Genomic DNA, 19816 nt, shown 5'->3' with positions numbered 1-19816 from the left:
CCCATGCACAGGATAAGGAGTGAGCGCTCTCTCTCTCTCTCTCTCTCTCTCTTGCTCTCCCATACAAGGCTTTGTGCAAAATGGTAGTCAATAACTGCACACACGATACTCAACGCTCATCAGTTCCAACAATTAATAAAAACCTGTAAACCTTGTTGCCAGATGGATGTAATTTAACGTGTTTAGAGCATCATCCTTAAAAAGCCAAAATTTAACTTTAATACGGTCAATTACCTACGAGCTCATCCATAAACAAACAAAAAATCAACCCTTGACTCAAAGAAGCCGTGTATAAATGTGAGTATTGATAAGAAAAAAATAGAAGGTTGCCACTACGAGGAAAACACCTAAGAATAGATTTTTTTTTTCCAATAGTGGATGAATAATATTAGCTTCATAATGAGAAAATCTAATTGAGTGTTATATTGAGTATCACACAGGTCAGGCCATACCACCAACAGGCAAAATTTCTCCTTTCAACTTAGCATTTTATTTTGGCATTATTTAGACCTAGACTAGAGAACAGGAACTACACGTAATAACTGCTAGTCAATCCTGAGACTAGTATGCATGAGGCATCATGCATCGAACTTCCTTTCACATGGTACAAATACACATGTAGCCAGAGAAATCACTACTTTTGGTGTAAGACTGAATTAGTATTGAATAAATATTGACCTTAATTTCCTATAAAACACAGGTGTGAAAGAGAGGACAAGAGATTTGACCCAGGGCACAAAGAAGATGAGGATGAAAGGACAAATAGTACTAACTTTTTACCCTTTTACTGGTTTGGGAACATAATAAACACCTAGGAATGTTATTTAAAGAAGTAAAGAGTCATTTGGCCTAAAATTAATTCAAATATATGGTCATAGAAAAGAAACATTCTAATTTGAAGCAAGTTTGAGAATTAAAATTAAGCGGTCCAAAGAGTTTCTGAAATAGTCTTAGAATCAGTGCAAAAAAAAAAAAAAATTCAAACAAAACTAAATTATTTTTTCAGTCTTTTGAAATTAAATGTAGGAATACTGTCATTATATATTTTAAAACATTCCAAATATGGAAGAACTATGATTTTTTTTTAGGGAATTTTTCTACTGAACCATAGTCAGATTGACGTGGATAATGTGTTTCCAAGGTAGACATTAACCAAAAAGAGAGAGGGAAAAAAATAGGGAAAGAGCCAGAAAAACCCATCAGAATTCTCACAGGGATCAATAGACTATGATAAGCTACGTGCTTCAGTGGTATCAGAGCCAGGGAGCTAAGGAAAGATGGGTAAAAACAGTTGGATATTCTCTTTTCGGTTACCTAGCATTATGGGCCAAACTTTATCCCCCTCCAAATTCATATGTTGAAGTTCTAACCCGCCAGACCTCAGACTATGACAGTATTTGGAGACAGGGCCTTTAAAGAGGTAATTAAGATAAAATGAGGTCAACATGACCTCATAAGGCAACATGACTGGTGTCCCTTTTTTTTTTTTTTAATAAATTTATTTATTTTTGGCTGCGTTGGGTCTTCGTTGCTGTGCGCAGGCTTCTCATTGCGGTGGCTTCTCCTGTTGCGGAGCCCGGGCTCTAGGCGCGCGGGCTTCAGTAGTTGTGGCTTGCGGGCTCAGTAGTTGTGGCTCGCGGGCTCTAGAGCAGAGGCTCAGTAGTTGTGGCGCACGGGCTTAGCAGCTCCGCGGCATGTGGGATCTTCCCGGACCAGGGCTCAAACCCGTGTCGCCTGCATTGGCAGGCAGATTCTCAACCACTGCGCCACCAGGTAAGTCCCCTGGTGTCCTTTTAAAAAAGAGGCTTTGAAGACACAGACGTGCTTGCACATAGAAGCAAGACCGCGTGAGGACGTGACAAGAAGTCAGAAATCCGCAGTCCAAGGGGAGAGGCCTCGGCAGACACCAGCCCCGTCAACACCTGGATTCTGGACACCCAGCCCCCAGAACTGGGAGAAAATACATTTCTGTTGTTTGAGCAGTCCCCCACCCCAGTCTGTGGTATTTGTTATTGCAGCACTAGCTAAATAATACACCACGTTTGACAGAAGTTCAATCAGTTCAGAGATTAATAAAACTCAAGGTTCAATGCTTCCTTTACACTCCTGGTACTCAGAGTGGCAACTGGTCGTGGTAAAAGTGTTACTTGAATCAGCAGGGTGGAATGTGTACACATAATTTAATCTCTTTCTATGGTTAACTTATTTAATATTCTTAACGCTAGCATGATCCTTAGATTTTATTATAAAGCAATGTATATAAATTGGCATTATGTGCAGTATCAGCTGTGACCCAGAATATTTATAGCATGACTCATTTTAAAATTTCTAGAAATGCCAGAACCTCAGCAAGCCATGAGTGCTTTACATATACATCTTTCTCTACACACATATACTCCCAGATTCTCTCTGCTGTCCAAAACCTACTCCATAATGTCAATATTCTAACACAGCCTTGCCCAGCCCAGGGATAAAATATACAAGGATCAGGGCTGGCCCTGGAACGTCACAGCACAGAGGACATAAGAACAGCAGTCATCATCATGCTACAGGCAATAAAAGGCACTTAATACATGTGCTTGATAGTAAATATTTAAAATTTACAACAATGCCTCAAAGAAAATATAAACCCCAACGAACAGTTGTTGAAACGGTATTATTTTGTAGATATTGCCTTAAATAAGATATATTACTAAACTTTATTTCACTTGTTTCTTTTTAATTCATTTGGATAGTGCTGATCTTGAAAATTGGGTTTCAGGTTCCGGTCGATGGCGACGAGAACTGTCAGGAAGGGAGAAGAATGGAGATGCTTATGGAAGAATGAAGGTTTCTTAAATCTGAACAAGAAAATGAAGCCGGAAAGGAAAATCAGATAATTCTTGATTGGGGAAGCTTTTTGGTGCATTGAAAGGTGTTGAACAACATCCCTGACCTCTATCCACTAAATACCAGTAGCACCCCAAATTTTGACAATCAAAAATACCTCCAGACATTGCCAAATATCCCCTGGGTAATGAAACTGCACCCTAGCTGAGAACCGCTGCAATAGAGGCAGGTAAGGTATAAAAGGAAGGTATTTCCTTGTAGCCCGATCAGAAAAAAATGACATGAAATAAGTTAGAGGAAGGTTATTTAGGAAACCCTCTAAATAAGTTAGAGGGTCACTAAGCAGGGACGTTATCATATAGATATTCTGCTTTGTAAAATAACTCTATCAAAGCAAAATACAAGATTGGAAAAAATAATGACATCGATGGGTGGATCAGTGAAGCAACTGGTGACTTTGACCCATGCTGCAGCGAAGTAAGGAGTGACGTTAAACGTCCCAGAACTTGCTGGCTCATTGGGCCTCAACAACCGTCCATGTGCTTCAGGAAGAAAAGAGCTAACACTCATGCACTTTGGAGTCATCATAAAATTGGAGTAGAACAGTTCATACAGCCTGCCCATGCTTTGTGATTTAAATACACTTAAAGTTTCAAAGACTTAAAAGCACAGCCAATTTATTTATAGTACTTTATTTATAGAACAGAAACAAAAACATTGCAGATTCTGTTTCTAGTTCATGATTTTAAATCAATTCCAAATGTTCAAACTTTGGGCAAAAATCTCGGGCTACCACTGCCAGGATTTAGAATGCCTTGGTATACTCTACAGGCAACTTTTTATAGTACCTATTGTCTCACTTTCTTTTCGGAACTACTGGAGCTGAGGAACAAATTCCCCCACCTTCTTATAAGTCTCTGGAGCCCCTGCTTAGGGAGCTGGCCTTGCCAATTGGAAAATCTTTCCTCATTCTCCATCCACCACCCCATTGTACCACGTTCTTAATAACATTTAGCTGTAAGGTGTAATTTATAATTTGGGGGTATGAGGTCCAAATAACGTGTGTAAAATACTCAAAGCTTACAATCAGGAGCAGGTAACAATCTGTGTGGCCTCTTGCAGAATGAAAATGTGTGGTCCCTTATTCAAAAGTTATTAAAATTTCAAGGGGGAGGTGCAGCAGAGCATTATACCAAGCCTGGGGCCCTTCTTGGCACAGGAGGACGCCATGTATCTGCACAGGACTCAGGCTCTCTTATGACATTGAGTTGCCTCTGCCACTGATTTTCTGTGTAGCCTTGGGGAAGCCCCTTAGCCTCTGCACATTGTCCCCCCCCAACTGAAAACACAGAAAATGATGCCTTCTTAATCCAAGTATGATGGGTATTAATAAGATCAGTTACTATAATCCTCTCATATTTGGAAATCCATAGCCCAAAGGCTGACCTAGAATATTTATGAACATCAATATTCAAATCATTATTATTTCTGCCCTAAACCACTTCGACCTGGCTTACATTAATATGCCTTCTGAATAAAGGAAGAATTAAGTGGGACGTGTCCACGCTATAGATAAATTAGACCTATGAGTAATGAGAGCCTTTTTATATGCCACGGAGGAAAACTCAGTCTCATTACAGCGTGACAGGGCACAGACAGATATCGTTCCTCTTTGTAGTCGGGGATTTCTTTGGCTGTGAGGGTTTTTATCATGGAGAAAAATATGACTAAGAATTGAGAGAGCCTCCTGTCATGTGGTTCTTCTGTAAAGAGCCTGCTTTCAAAATGTACAGCTGCAGCCATTGGCTAAAGAGTAGATTGTTATGGGAAGCTGTGGCATTGATAAGGACAGTATGGGAATTTAGAATGCACACTTCCCTGAAAGAAGAAACGCTGAGTACCTAAGGCTCTCTTTGGTGTTTGATATATACTCCTTTAAAGGGCCTTGGAACTGGAATTTAGGTCTGTTGTAAAGCTGCTTAGATGCCTAAGTAAAGATGTCGTCTTAGTTAGGACTGCTATAACAAAATACCATCCACTGGGTGCTTAAACAGTAGACACAGTTCTGGATGCTGGAAGTCTGAGATCAGGTACCAGCGTGGTTGGGTTCTGATGAAAGCCTTCCTGGCTTGCAGATGGCTGCCTTTCTGCAGGGAGAGGAAGCTCTAGTCTCTCTTCCTCTTCCTGTAAGACCATTAATCCCATCATGGGGGCTCCACCTGCATGACTTCATCTACCTAGTCGTCTCCCAAAGGTCCATCTCCTAATACCATCATTTTGAGGGTTAAGACTGTAATGTATGGATCTTAGGAGGAAACACACGTTCAGTCCATAACAGGGATTATCCAGAGGGAATGAGCCTTTTCCATGTAACACTTTGGGAGGAGTCTGCAGGGATGGGTGGGAAAACTTGTAAATGGACCTCTTAGCATGTGGACACAGTATGACCGAGGGAAGAGTCTGGGCTGAACTTCAGCAGGAAGGATGCCTGGGGGCTGCTCCAACTGTGTGGGTCGGTGCGTGTTACCAAAGGCAACTCAGTTTGAAAAGACATCCGCACGAGCCAGCTTTGACGGGGTGGAGCACCGAGCCAGGATTTCAGCTGCCTTTTTCGTTTGGTTCGGAAGAGTAATGTGGAGTGAGCTGTCCTCCAAGAGACGGCGTTGCTGTTCAAAGTGGAATATCTCAGGCGTAGTCCCAGGGGCCACACGTGCAGCCATAATTAACCATCAGTCCGGGGCAATTGTCACCCAGAGTCATTCTTGAGGGAAAGAATTCAGGTTTATCACCGTATCGAAATGGGTCAAAACTGTTGGTCTGCAGCTATACCCTTCATAACTACTGCCCACCAGGAAAGTCGGGCAGTGGCAGATGTACTGAATAGCTACCCTGAGGAGGAAACTGGGACTCTCAGGTCAAGTAGAATTTCCAGGTGGTGGGGAGGGGTCATGAAGACAAGCTAGAGCATCTTAGCAGGCTCAGCTCAGCAAGGACGAGCAAATGGGGTCCTTCATTTTGACACTGCACCGTGTTTGTTACCAGCGAGTCAGGAGAAGGCTCGGGAAAGGAGGGAGGGGAGGGGTTGGGGGGTTTTGCATTTATTATTCCAACTATTTCATTTTATGTTCGTTTTCTGTAATACTGTTTAGACTGGAAAGAACCTCTTCCGTTTACTGTCAGATGGGGAAAAGCATCATGATATTAATAGTGTGATTTGACCAGACACGTGTCACAGGAGGTGGTCTGAACAACTGCAGCACCTCACGTCATCGGTGCTCTGCACAGACAGGTGGATGGATGGACAAACCCATCCCTCAGCCTTGCGAAGGCTGACGACGACTGCAGATACTGCTGTTTTATATCGGTGCTTTGCATTTTAGTGATTCATGAGACATACCTCTCTGGAATTAAATTTTCTTAGCAAATAGTACATTTGCCTCTTAACGCTGTGAATAAAAACATGCCTGGTGAAAAAATAATCACAAAGCCAGAAAGTATTAAAACTGATGGGGACTCTCAAAATTCTACCTCTTTGCTCATATATCTTTATTTTGTGGAAAAAAAAAAAAAAGGATGGAGACCCAAAAGGCCAGTAGGTTTTATAAAACTGCAATGGGGATTCAACCTCCACAGCTCCGTTGAAGCTGTTCTAGCTAAGCTCATCAGGGACCCTCTAATTGCCCGATTTGATGGACATTTCCTTACTTGAAACTCCCTATCCTCGTGATGGCCATCACACTCTTCTGGGTATTTTTTGACCCTCTGTAGTCATCCCTTACCTATCTCCTGGTGACAGACACTAAGGTGGCCCCATGATCTCCACTCTTGCATAATACCCTCTACTTGAGACTGGTGACTTGCTTCTAACCAACAAAAAACACAAGCGTGACGGGGTATGTGTGACTTATGTGTATGTGATTACATTACGTCCTGCCAGGAGATTCTCTCTCTCTTGCTGGACATCTTGGGGGCCCTACATGACAAGAAACTGAGGGCCGCTTCCAGGGTCTGAAGGTGGTTCCAGCCAACACCGATCAAGAAACTGGGATGCTTTGTCATTAGCCTGCAAGAAACGGAATGTGCCAACAATCCACTAGAGACACAGCATTAACCACGTGACCTGCTAAGAAAATTTTCCCCAGCTGAGCCTCAGATGAGAGTGCAGCTCCGGTCCATGCCTTGACTGCAGTCTTGTGAGACCCCCAAAGCAGAGGGCTCAGCTAAGCCATGCCTGGACTCCTGACCCACAGTGTTTTGCTTCAAGCCACTGATTTTGTGGTAAAATTGTTGTACTATGATAGAAAACTTCAGGGGGTTTATTTTTTCGTTCCTTTAAATATTGGTATGTCTCAAGGTTCCGTGAGAGGACCATTGCCTTTTTTCACTCCACACAACCGTCCTTGGTGGGCTCATCTACCCAAGAGCTGATGATTTCCGGATTTTTATTTCTAGCCCAAATCTCCTCCTTGGGCGTCAGACTGATGCAGCTATCTGATACCTACATTCCCCAGAGGCAGCTCAAATTCAGTGTGCCCAGACCATGCTCCTCGTCTACCCGCCCCCCTCCTGTCGTCTGTAGCTCCATCGGTGGCCTTGTAATAAAACCCAAGCAGGGAACTGCGAGTCACTCTGCACCCTCCTGCTCTCTCCCTCAGTCATAGTTCATGCCAATTTACCCATGTAGGGTTTTCAGACTCTCTCTCTTCCTCTCATTCCCATCCCCACTGTCTTCACTCAGGCCCTCAGCATTTCTCCTCCCAGCAACTCCTCATCCCCTTACCGTTTTCCCCTCTCATCAGCCTCCAGTGGGAACAATATCCCCTGCGGAAAACACACCCTTGGCTCCCTCCACACGGTGTCCAACCCACACGTCTAAGCCGGCTGCCTCTCAGCCTCACCCACCACTACCTAACCGTGTCCATCCCAGAGCAGATGCGTGGTCCACCAGAGGCAGGAAGGTCCTAGCCCTGGCCCATTCTGCTTCTCTCCTCCCTTCTTGTCCTCTAGCTCATCAACTGCTTTCCATCCCGCAAGAAATCTTCTGCCACCCCTGGCTCTCCCCCAGTGGGCGCAGGGCTCACCTGTGTGCTCGCATAAGCCCCGCCTACCTCTCAGCCTCGTGAGGCGACCATCGGTTTCTCTGCTGTCCTTCCATCTGGATGCACCGGTGCCCTGCCTGCCCTCTGCCTGTGTCACTGCTCTGTTCCCACATCTGAAGTAACACTAGAGGGACACAAGGGCTTCCTGTCCTTACTGTTGTGTCACCGGCACGTAGAAGCACGCCTGCAACAAGGTACTGAATTTTTTAAAATCTGTTTAATAAATGAAAATTAAAGCCATATTTTTAAACTAAACACAGAAATTCTCTCTTGTACCCTTAGAGAAATGTTCTCAATGTGTCAGAACATGCAAACTGTATGTTTTCTTTCTTTTTTAATGGATTTTTCTCTAGCTTCATTGAGGTATGATTGACAAATAGAAGTTGTGTGTATTTAGGTTACACACATGATGTTTGTGCTTTGTTTTGTTTGTAAGGTACATACATATACATTGTGCAACGACCACGATCAAGCTAATTAACACATCCATCACCTCACGTAATTACCTTTTTTGTGTGGTGAGAATACTTAAAATATACTGTTTTAGCAAATTTCAAGTATATAATACAGTATTACTAACTAGAATCACCATGCAATACATTAGCTCCCCAGAACTTTTGATAATCACACATAAAAATACCTTCTAGTCATAAGAGAAGGATAAAAGTAAAGACGGTCTCATGTAAAGGACAACTGTTCTTCTAAGTTTTTCCAGAATAAACGCAGTCCTTCCATTTCTTCCATCTTTCCATTCAGGTATTAGAATATAAAGCAGGACATGAGCAAATAACTTTTCATTGCCTTTCGAGTCTCCTTTATAATTCCTCTGTCACCCTTCATATAATGACCGGATACACTCTAGAGATTACGAGTGATGACAAAGTGGGCAAATTAGTTTAGAATAAAAGTAAAGCTAGTGCTATCGTCTGAAGCGGTAACATGAAAGCCGATGCAGTTTAGATGGCAAAGTTGCTCAGAATCTAAAAATACTCTTCTGGAAATTAAAGAAATTGTAAGGATTATACACTCATAAATGTTAGTTGAATGAATTCACTTTTGAAAACCATTTTCCAAACCTTTATAAGTTCTGCTTAAATGGGCATTAAGTTTTATATTATGGACCCAAGGAACACTTTATGAATGCAGTTTCAAGAATCAACCCCTAGAAAATTAAGAATGGGTTTAAGGAATACATTTAAGCATCTGTTAGAAACTTACAGACTCCAGCTTCAAGACAAGGGAAAACCAACACAGATGACATAATTTCCATAGGAAAAACTCTGAGAAATAAAGATTTTAAGAGCTAGTCATGTCCTTTCCCTCTTATTTCTGCAGGAGGCAAAATTCATAGTGGACCCAAGCTGTTGTACAGCAAATTTGGTCTAAGGCTTATATGAAAAGTAGCAGAAAACAATTTTATGGGAAAAAAACATTTCGATGGCCAGATTTCTAACATTGTAAAAAAGGAATAGAGACATAAGCCGAGAAAAACTTAGAGTTAAATCCTTTCTAACGCTGTGTAAAAAAACAAGCTTCAGTTTAGGAATAACACATCAAGATAGGTTCCTACTATGTCTAATTTTATTTGTGTAACTTTATTTCTCCAAAGCTTATTCTAAATGTCACTTTATTTTCACAGGTAACAACATCAATAAATTGTGTGCTTTGATGTCTACAAAATTTTATTTTTGTCACTTTCTTCAATTAAAGCTTTTTGTTACTGTTAATTATTGCACTATATAAAGTAGGAATTCCTTTAGTTTGTTTGAAATTGATCACTTCTTTTACTATTAAGGGAAACCCTCATTAAGGAGGTTCTATCCTTCAGACTACAACAGATAGACATCCCGGGTAAGATGGAGAGTCACCAGCCTGTGCCTAAGGAGGTGTGTGTGAGTGTGGGTGGCTGTGTGCATGTGTGTGGTTGGTGTGTGTGTGTGGGTGTGTGCGTGTGTGTTTCAACACTTACACACAGACGCTCTCCTTACCTATTCCAAGGTGAGCTCATCTTTTCTGGGTATTTTCTCCTGACTCACAAGCAGCCAGTTGCCTCTCTAGGTTGTAAGTAGTTGGCGATAATGAACAGGTCGGCAGTGAGACACACTTAGCTATTTAATCTGACTCCGCATGTTTACTGGGGACATTTGAGGCACACAATGATTAACAGGATAAAGCCACATAGGAGGGAGGTGTCCTGGCGAGTAGGGCTCAGGCGGGCAGCCGGAGGTCTGCAGGCGACAGGTCCTGGGGGGCATGTGCGTCTCCACCCCAGGGGATCCAGCCTGGGCTGTGAAGCCAAAGGTTTGGCTGGCACAGGAGTGGCTGTTAAACTCAGCTAAAAGTTAGGCCTGTTGTGCAGATGCTGTCAATTAAAACTCCTCTCCCAAAATAATTTGGCAAAACAGAACTGAATGCAAATCAGTCTCTCCTCGCAGCTATTAGACAGTTTTTCCCACCCACTTCTGTGCGCTGCTATTTCAGAGCTCAGAGGCTGAGGGAGGCCGTGGAGAATTACGTAACGTTAACTGTGTAGAAGCTGTAATTCCTGAAGCTTCTACCACCATCCTAGAGAATCATTCCCACAGTCAGCCGTGAGACAGCACTAAAGTGGTCCTGAACAATGAGGTGATAAGATTTCTTTTAAGGAAAAAAAAGTCTTTCATCTACTTTTCCACGTTTGCTTTCTCCAAAGTTACACCTATAACTGAAGAAACTTCATACTGAAACTGCCATCAGGTCATTAGATGATGTCAGTATCACGTAGATTGTGGCCTGCATTTTCCGTGCTGGTTCGCCAGCCCCCAAGCTCTGTCCTCTGCCCCGTACCTGATGCCATACGTAACTGCCCTGAGTCGCTGAAGAACATACTTACCCTTCCAAACACCCAGGGCAGATTGTTGGAATCTCTAACTACCTTAAACTCTGTATATTTGACCCCAAGCTCCTTGCAGGAGGGACTATATCTTGAATCCCTCTGTATCCACTTGGAGTATTTAATGTACTAGATTACAGTGGTGAACAAATGCTGCTGTGAACTAATGGTGAAACAGAAAGAGTAAAAAACAACCAATTTGTTTACAAAAATTTCACGATGTTGATGAAGATATTGACGCCAACCAGGTAATCAAATTTATATGAGATAAAATTATGTAAGATAAAGCTGCTTTCAAAAGATAACTAATAAGAACCTACTGTATGGCACAGGGAACTCTATTCAGTGCTCTGTAATGACCTATATGGGAATGGAGCCTAGAAGAGAGTGGATGTATGTATAAGCATGGCTGAGTCACTCTGCTGTACAGCTGAGACTAACACAACATTGTAAAGCAACTGTACTCCAGTAAAAAATTAATTAAAAAAAAAAAAGATAAAGCTACTTTCCTGCCAGAACGGCCAAAAAATTTAACACCTACTTCCAAAGTCAAAACTTGGGTTGGAAATCCAGCCATATAGATTTGAATTCATGCATTCACCTTTTTTTAAACACATGAGACCCTGCAGTGAACAAGACAGACAAGATCCTTCATCGATCATAAGTTCAAACATTAGTGGCTGGAAGAGAGATAGACAACAGAAAGGATATCAAATAATCATGCAATGGAGTGACAGACAGTGATAATGCTGATGAAAACAACAAAAATTGGGCCAAGAATCTGAGACAGATTGGGAGGCAGGCTGGTGCTTAGAGAGAGCCTTTCGTAGAAGGTCAACCTTTGTGCCCACATCTGAATGGGGGAGGGAGGGAGTCTTGCAAGGATCTGCAGGAAGCACAGGAGCAGCAGGGCAGAGGCTCTGACAAGGGATGTGGAGGAGAATAAGTCTGGTCTGGACTTGCTGACTTTGAGAGGCTAAGGCAGCAGCTAAAGTTTGGGGGATGGTTGGGAGCGTGGATGGGGCCAGAGATATAAATTTGTGATTCACGGGTTAATCGATTGCATCTCAAGCCATAGGTTCATACGAGGTCGCTCAAGTCGTCAACGTCTCCAGAAGAGAAGGCTCAGCACTGCTGCCTTTGAAGATTCAGGTATTTGGAGACGAGGAAGCAGAGGCAGGACCATCAAAGATCAAGAGGTGAGAAACAGCCGGCACAGGAGAAGAAAGATCAAGGGAGTTGTGCATCCTGTAAGCTAAGAAAGGAAAAGCCCCAAGAATGAAGGAGATGGCTTCCTCGAGACTGAGCGAAAGACACGTGACCTGTCAGTGTGGACACTGGTGGTTTTAGTGGGGGTGGGAAGGAACACCTGTGTTGTGATGCCATCTAAGTACTTTTACACGTCGCGTGCATTTAAAAACTTTCAGGGCCACAGGACCTTGGATACATATCTATTGCGGCATGTCTTACATCAACCATGAACAGGGGGTTCAGAGAGAATGTCCATGGACGGTTCAAGTAGAGCAAAGGCTCACTGTGCACAGATGTCTCTGTATAAATAAGAGTCAGCTGAATCCTGCAGGAAACCCCCAGGAGCTCCTAGAGGAGGCTGGTGCTCTTAAAAGGGAGGGGGATGAAAGAAGAAAGGAAAGCTGTTGTCTACTTGCACATTTCTCAGATTCAGACGGAAGGGGATTAGAGCCAAGCTAGATCACTGGACAGTCGTGAACCTGAAGGTGCAAGCTGGCCCCTATATTTTATGTCTGTCTATAGCACCTACCATACATGAATTAATAAATAACTTTGGTGACCAAAACCCGACAATTAAGCAGTTAAAGTAGGGAAATGCATTTTTTATTGTACTCGCGTAAAAAGTACTGCGGCATATTCCTAGATCCTCCTTAAAGCAAACAGTGACAACAGCGGAAGCCATTTTTAAATTTTGTTTAGACTTGTTTTTTATAGACTCATAGGAGACTGCAAAGAAGTGCACAGGGAGATCCTCTGCACCCTTCCCCCAGCCACCCCCAACGTGACCATCTTGATTAACTGTAGTAGGATTCCAAACTCAAGAAACTGGCACTGGTACAATCCATAGAGCTTACTCAGATTTTCTTATTTGTACCTGGACTTATGTATATGTATATGTGTGTGTGTGTGCATGGAATTTCATCACATGTATAACCTTGTGTAACCATTACCACAATCAAGATACTTCCCCTCGTCCACACAAGACACCCTCTCGTTGCCCCTTTATAGCCACACCCATCCCCTTCCTCCACCACCCCAACTCCTGGCAACGAATAATTGATTCTCTGTCTCTAAAATTATGTTATTCTGTGAGTGTTACATCAACGAAGTCATGCAGTAGGTATCCTTTTGAGATTGACTTTTTCCATTCAGCATAATTTCCTTGTATTTCATCCAAGCGATAATAGTTTATCCCTTTTGATTGCTGAGGCGTTTTTCACGGTATGGGTGCACCACAATCTGTTTAACCATTTACCCACTGGACATTTGGGTCGTTTCCAGTAGTTGGCTATTATGAATAAAGCTGATACAAACATCTGTGTGCAGTTTCCTGCATGAAAATGAGTCTTCATTTTCCTGTGATAAATGTCCCAAGGTGCCATTGGTAGGTCATATGCTAACTCAATTATTCATTTTGAAAGGAGCTGCTGATGCAGAAACCATTTTTAATATCATCTCAAGAGACAGATGCTGATTCTGCAGTGCTTCCATTTTCTTTTTTCTGCCTCCTAAATATTTCTTTCCAACATCCACAATCCTAAATAAATTACCCTTCCTCACTTCTGCCTTAACTGTTCCAAGAGCCTGCTAATGCTCTCCCTACCTCCGGTATTTCCTGATTCCAATAGTTTGAAGCGATGATCTGGAAACAGATTTCCAGGGAAAGGAGTGATAGGAAGCTGTCAGTCCCTAACGTGGCTTTAAGAGCCGCAATGCTCATCACCAACCTCAGTCTCACCATTCCACCCCAAACCCCTACACTCTGAATTGGATCACTCAGAGCTTCTTTTAAATGTCTAACAGGGAATGTTTTCTCTCACCACTTCGCTATTGTGTAGTACTCCTTCTTCCTGGAACATTCTTCTTCTCCTACTTACTGCATCATATATACGATGAAATACTCAGCTGTGAGAAGAAAGAAGTCATGTTGCATGTGACATGGATGGACCTTGAGGGCATTTTGCTAAGTGAAAGAAGTCAGACAGAGGAGGACAAATACTGGATGACTTCACTTACATGTGGAATCTGAAAAGGCTGAATTCATAGAAATAGAGGAGGATGGTAGTTGCAACAGTCGGGGGTGGGAGAAATGTAGAGATCTTTGTCAAAGTATGCAAACTTCCAGTTATAAGATGAATAACTTCTAACGTACAGTATGGTGTCTAGAGTTAATAAGACTGTATTATATACTTGAAATTTGCTAGGACAGTAGATCTTGAATGTTCTCAGCACACCAAAAAATAAATTAAAAGATAATTATGTGAGGTGGTGGAGGTGTTAAGTACCCCTATAGTGGCAATCAATTCACAGTATGTAAGTGAATCAAATCATTATGTTGTACATCTTAAGCTTACACAAGGTTGTATGTCAAGCATATCTCAATAAAGCTGGGGGAAGTCAGAATTCAGAATTCAAAGTTGTCTGCAATAGAAACAAAGGTTAGAAGAAAAACAAAAGATGGATTTAAATTAGTAGAATTTGGGAAAAAACATATACACCAAATTTTGAAGATTTAGAACCAAAAAAAGGAAAGCATTTCAGTGATACTCTTTTTGGATGTATAGGGTTCAATAAAATATATGATTCAAGTTAATTTTACCTGTTTCCCTTTAGGTTTTTTTTAATGTGGTTACTATAAAAAGTAAATGTACATATGTGGCTCAAAATATATTTCTATTGCACACACCACCCTAGATTATTACCTCTTTAGAAATATATATATTATTTTTTCACCAGTTTATGTCCTGTACCTAGAATAGTTCCTGAATATTTAACAGATATGGAAGAAGGAAGGAAGGAAGGGAGGGATGGAGGGAGCGAGAAAATGAGGGAGGGAGGGAGGGAAATGAGTTTAGGAATGATTTTACACATATAAAATTTAAGTTGCCAAGTGCAGCGTAAAGGATTCTTCCCTTCCCTTTGCCTTTCTACCACACCTCAACTGGCAAGTAGTTGATTTATTCAGGAAGTTGAGCAGAAAGATGCTGATACTTTTGCATTGTACCTCCAGGAAAATTAAGAAATGACTCCTTTCATGAAAGGATTCAGTAAAGTGCATTACAGAGCTGCACTGTGAAAATCTTCCAAAGGCTTTCGGTCATTTGGGGCAGACGCTTTCCCCACAGGCAAGCAGATCTCTATTTGGAGATGGCACATCCGCTCCTGGGACCACTGAGGGCCCCTCCTTGCCCTGCAGGAGCTGGAGGCCAATGGATTTCTTAAACGCTAGAGGTGGGCTTCCTTCAATTGTTCCACTTCTTCTGGGTTAATTTTGAAGAAGAATGAACCAAGGTGACTCAGCCACAGCCCTGCAGGAAAGGAACAAACCTAAGTGGCATTAATGCATGGTTTGCAGAGTCAACTTTTGAGAGGAATCAACCCACCCTGATTCTCTGCTCCCTTAAAAGACTTTTCTTCTTCCTCCACCCTCAAGTCTAGTGAAGGACTCAGTCCTGTCCAACCATCAACAGGGAGAGAGTCAAGATGAGAGGGACACACCAAACTTTCTCTTCTATTTCACTTTGGTTTTAAGAAAATCCTTGAGTGATTTCTCCAGTGACTATTTACCCTTCCTGTTTCTATAGCCTGTATCTTAGTATATCTGCTTTTTATTCTTAGCTCTTAGTCTACAAACACTCTTCTGAATTGCTAATGTGAGCATATATTACCATTCATCCACTTCTTTGCTACCTGTGGCCGAAATTGCTATGCATTCAACAAAACCTGTTTCCAGTTCACCGGAGCAGATCGCTAGATAACACTTCTCAAACTTCCTCAGAGTTAGATGTGGCCAGTGCTCTTTGCCAATCTAGCACCAGCCACCTCCATACCTGGCTCCCATCAACCTTCCCCACAGCATCTTTCCACCTCCATCCTTCCAAGATCGGAGGCCCCAGCAAGGGACCCTGCTGCCCCTGGGGATGGCCGAGCCACAAGATAAAGGGGCCTCGTTTTCTGAAACACCGCAGGAATGGCCACTGAACAGCTCTGTGAATCTAGCCCTGCAATAATTAGGAGGAAAATTCACAATTATCCTAAGTCTCTACTACAGAGGAAGTGGATGAAAGAGTGCTGGTGTGTTGACAACTGTTGGCCGACATTAGTAGGAATCCAAAAAGAAGCGAGCTTCGGAAGAGTTGGCTGGCTTTCCAGCAGAGATCAAAGGAAAGAGAGCCACAGATTCAGAGCCATACATGGTTGAAAAAGCCACCTGCTAAGAGAAAGTGCTAAGGTGTGCACTGGTCTCAGTCACAAAGGCCCGATAAAACTTGTCAGTAGAACAAAGAAGCTCAGCTTTGTAGCGAAGGTCAGATCAAGGGTGTCACCAAAGTCTCTTATTTCAAATCAACCCAAGCTGTGAGGACACTGAGAGCCATAGGGTCCAGGGAGCAATGAAACAAATCAAGCTTGATGATCATGTCTTGGAGCAAACTCTGGGTATGGTTATTAAGGCACGTGGAACTAACTAGAAGCAAATACATGAGAAACTTACTGAATTTTGAGGAAATGTTATTGACAAGGAAACTGTAAGCACAGTTTTCACACTTTTTATGTTTCGATGCTTAAAATAAGCTTTGGGCCCCAAAACTCACCTGAGCAGGTAGCAGACAGTAAAACCTGTGCACAGTCAGGGAGAACTTACTCACCATCCGTACTTCAGGTGTGGCCACCAGGGGTAAAGGAGAAAGGGCATGAAACAACGAACGTATGCCCAGGACAGGAATGCCAGCTTGGAGGATTTCAGAATGAGTATGGACGAGGGGCTGCCCTATGTATCCCATTTTTCCTTTCCTAGATTTGAGTTTTATCGAGATTACACCATCCCTTGTTTACCACCGTACGTGGGGTGAGGAGAGAGGCCCGCACATCCTCTGAAGAGGCTGGGCTCGGCCCCGGGTGCCCTGGCTGCTGGGACTCGTCCTGACTACACTGGGGAGGTGGCCAGAAGACTGAAGCACACCTTTAGTGGCCGAGAAAGTAGAACAGGGCTGGTGTTTTCAGGCGTTCACACACCCACTCTCCTTCTCCTGCTAACTGGTGCGCAACGGGTCTTTATGTCCCACCGTCTTGCAGACAAGTGAACCCATGTGACAGTTGTGGTCAGACAAGATGGGCAGAAGCGATGGTTCCTTCTTCCAGGATTGATCCCACAATGATCCTCCACTCTCTCTCCTTTTCTCATCGGCCGGCTGGCACCGCTGATTCAGCAGGAGGTGCCAGAGCTCCAGGAGCCACAAGACGGAAGGGGCCTGGGTCCCTGAATCACCACCTGGAAGGCTGCTTGCTGAATGTCCATATTGTCCTGTTACATGAGGGAGAAATAAACTTCTACTGTGTTAATCCACTGAGATCTGGGGATAGTTTATTTTAATAGTAAAACTACCCTATCTAATAAAACTTTTCTAAAGGACCATAATTTGTGAAAAGTTGACTAAACACCCATTCTGTAAGAGAAGTTTTCTGATAGTCACAAAATACAGGAGCAAGAGATGGTCTCTGTCCTCCAAGTGCTGATAGTCTAGTAAAAGCCATCTTACATCCACTTATAGAAGTGGATTTATTATCCAGGTATTTTTGTTTCCAAAATCCCTTTCATATGACAGACGAGGATAAAAGGATAAGCAAATTGCTTTCCAAAAATATGAGCAGGTTGCAAACTAAACTCACTTAAATTTCAAACCCTTTCCCATCCTCTCAACACCATCCTGCAAGTGCACAAAAGAAAAGGCCAAACAACAAAACCAGGAGGAAGAGAGGGACCGTCTACAGAAGAAAATCCTCAGTTCAATAAAAGGCTCTGATTTCTCATCCAGCCACCACTTCCCAGGACATTATTAAATTACATACTTATGTGATTACACAACTCCAGAACTGGATAGAATTTTAAGGATGCTACAAAGGCGTTAAATGACTAGATCAGCAGAAAAATGACAGAGACTGAAGTCCAAGCTAATTCCAAAGTCTGCATTCCCACTCTAAGGAGGCTGTGATATCTTTCTGTGCTCATGGAACTATTAGCAATTTCCAGACCATCCTCAGCAATGATCATCAAAGAAACCTATTGTTATTTGTCACTCTTCCTTAAGGAAAGTATGGGGCCACTTCCCCTTCTGCATTTAGAAGAGCCCAACTTTTTATTGCTGTGCCTCTTACTAGAATAAAGAAAGAATCTTATGTTATGTTGCTTGAGGCTACATGTTTTTCAAACCAAAAGCTTTTCCATCCCTGATCGCAAATACTGAACTCGAGCTCGCTACCCATCTGAACTTCCCGGTCCATTTTGTAGTCCATGATAGGTTTCATTCCATGATTTTCAAATCCTCTTCCCAGGATCTTCAAAGAGCAAAGAAATGTTTGGGGTGGCAGCAGTAATCCACGAGCACAAACGACTTAGCGAAACTGCTGAAGCCAGAGGCAATGTAGGAATAATATCGTCCTCTTGCAGAAAGGAAAATGAGTAGTCAAATGCAAAGTGGGAGGAAGCTAAGCAGGGATTGGAGGGAAGTTGTTTACACGTAGGTTTTTCACTTGATGATGAAATGCTTTAGTTTGTTGTACAAAACAAATAAACAAACAAACAAAAAACAAAGAATTATTTTACACTGGGAAGAAAATATGGAACGAAGGCAGAGAGGTTGCTATGATCTTTAGCCACGTTAGGCATGGCTATTTGAATTTGTAGGGTGTAAATGCACAGAGAAATATATAGAGTTGTTAGTTCCTTTGGTTCACTCGAAAAGTTATTATTATAAATAACTCAGGACAAGACCAACCCACAGCCTGTTTCATCCTCTTCTGCACTCGAGCCACAGAAAGTGGCTGAACAGGGTCCAAAGCCTGCAGGACTTACCAGGCTGATGTGCTATAGGGGCAAATCCACCACCCTGGGAGCTCAGTCTGAGTCTACCCTGGGTCTCAGCTTCTTCTTTACAACCCTGGAGACCTAGAACTGATGTTTGTGGTCAGGCTTCATTTCAGTTCTAACATCTCACGACTCACTACCAATTCATTTTTTCCAGATTCAGTAAGACTCTTGCTGAAGCTCAGGAATTATATATTTTATTTACCTCTGATGGATTTTCTGGAACACACCTTCAATGGCTATTCGAAACTTTTTCTTTACCTTGTTTTATTAGCATGATCCTTTTTTCCTAGGATCTAAAATTGTCTTGCTTACTAATCAATTCAGCTTCCAATTGATTATAAATGAGAAGACTGCTTTTGTTTAACCCTTGGAATTGGGGGTCTACTTAGATCTGCAGGGTCCCTGCCCCACCTCCACTCGGATCCCTCACATGCCATCACGGTTTCCTCTCTGCTGTGCCCTGCACCCCTGCCGTGAAGGATTCCCACCCTGGGTTCCAAACTCTCCTCCTTCCTGCATCCGGCCCCAGCCTCCCATTCATGCTCATCCAGGCTCAGCCCTGAGCACCGGCCTCTCCATCTGCCCACCCTTATTCCACTGTCAACATAAACATAAAAACCAAAATACAAATCTTACCTTTTCACATCTGTGCTAATCTCCCCTCCACCACCTTCTAACCTGAAAGGGCACAGCCTTTCCCCACCCCCCTTTACAATACAAGCTCCTCTCCAACTTCCCAAACTCTTCACCTTAACAAAGGACCCAAAGCACTCCTCACTCTTCTCGGCGATTTCCCAGTTGTGGTTCCACCGCCATCACTCTAGAAACCATTCTACTGAAAGTTCGAGAACCAGCGTGTCTCCCTGCTGCTCCCAGCCCCTCATCGTTCAGAATCCTCTG

At 42.8% G+C, this 19816-nt stretch overlaps 1 protein-coding gene and 1 long non-coding RNA gene across 3 annotated transcripts in view; one reads left to right on the top strand and one right to left on the bottom strand.

Moving 5' to 3' along the window:
- The window catches only part of FBXO15 (F-box protein 15), a 310107-nt gene that overhangs the window by 6286 nt on the left and 284005 nt on the right, over window positions 1-19816 (bottom strand). The gene's annotated exons all lie outside the window — the stretch shown is intronic.
- The window catches only part of LOC309639131, a 253725-nt gene that overhangs the window by 106214 nt on the left and 127695 nt on the right, over window positions 1-19816 (top strand). The window lies entirely within an intron of this gene.

The sequence above is a fragment of the Balaenoptera physalus genome (genome assembly GCF_965194825.1).
Source record: "Balaenoptera physalus genome assembly, chromosome: 12".
NCBI lineage: Eukaryota > Metazoa > Chordata > Mammalia > Artiodactyla > Balaenopteridae > Balaenoptera > Balaenoptera physalus.
Note: the sequence above shows the minus strand (reverse complement) of the source record. Positions and strands in the feature narration are given on the sequence as shown.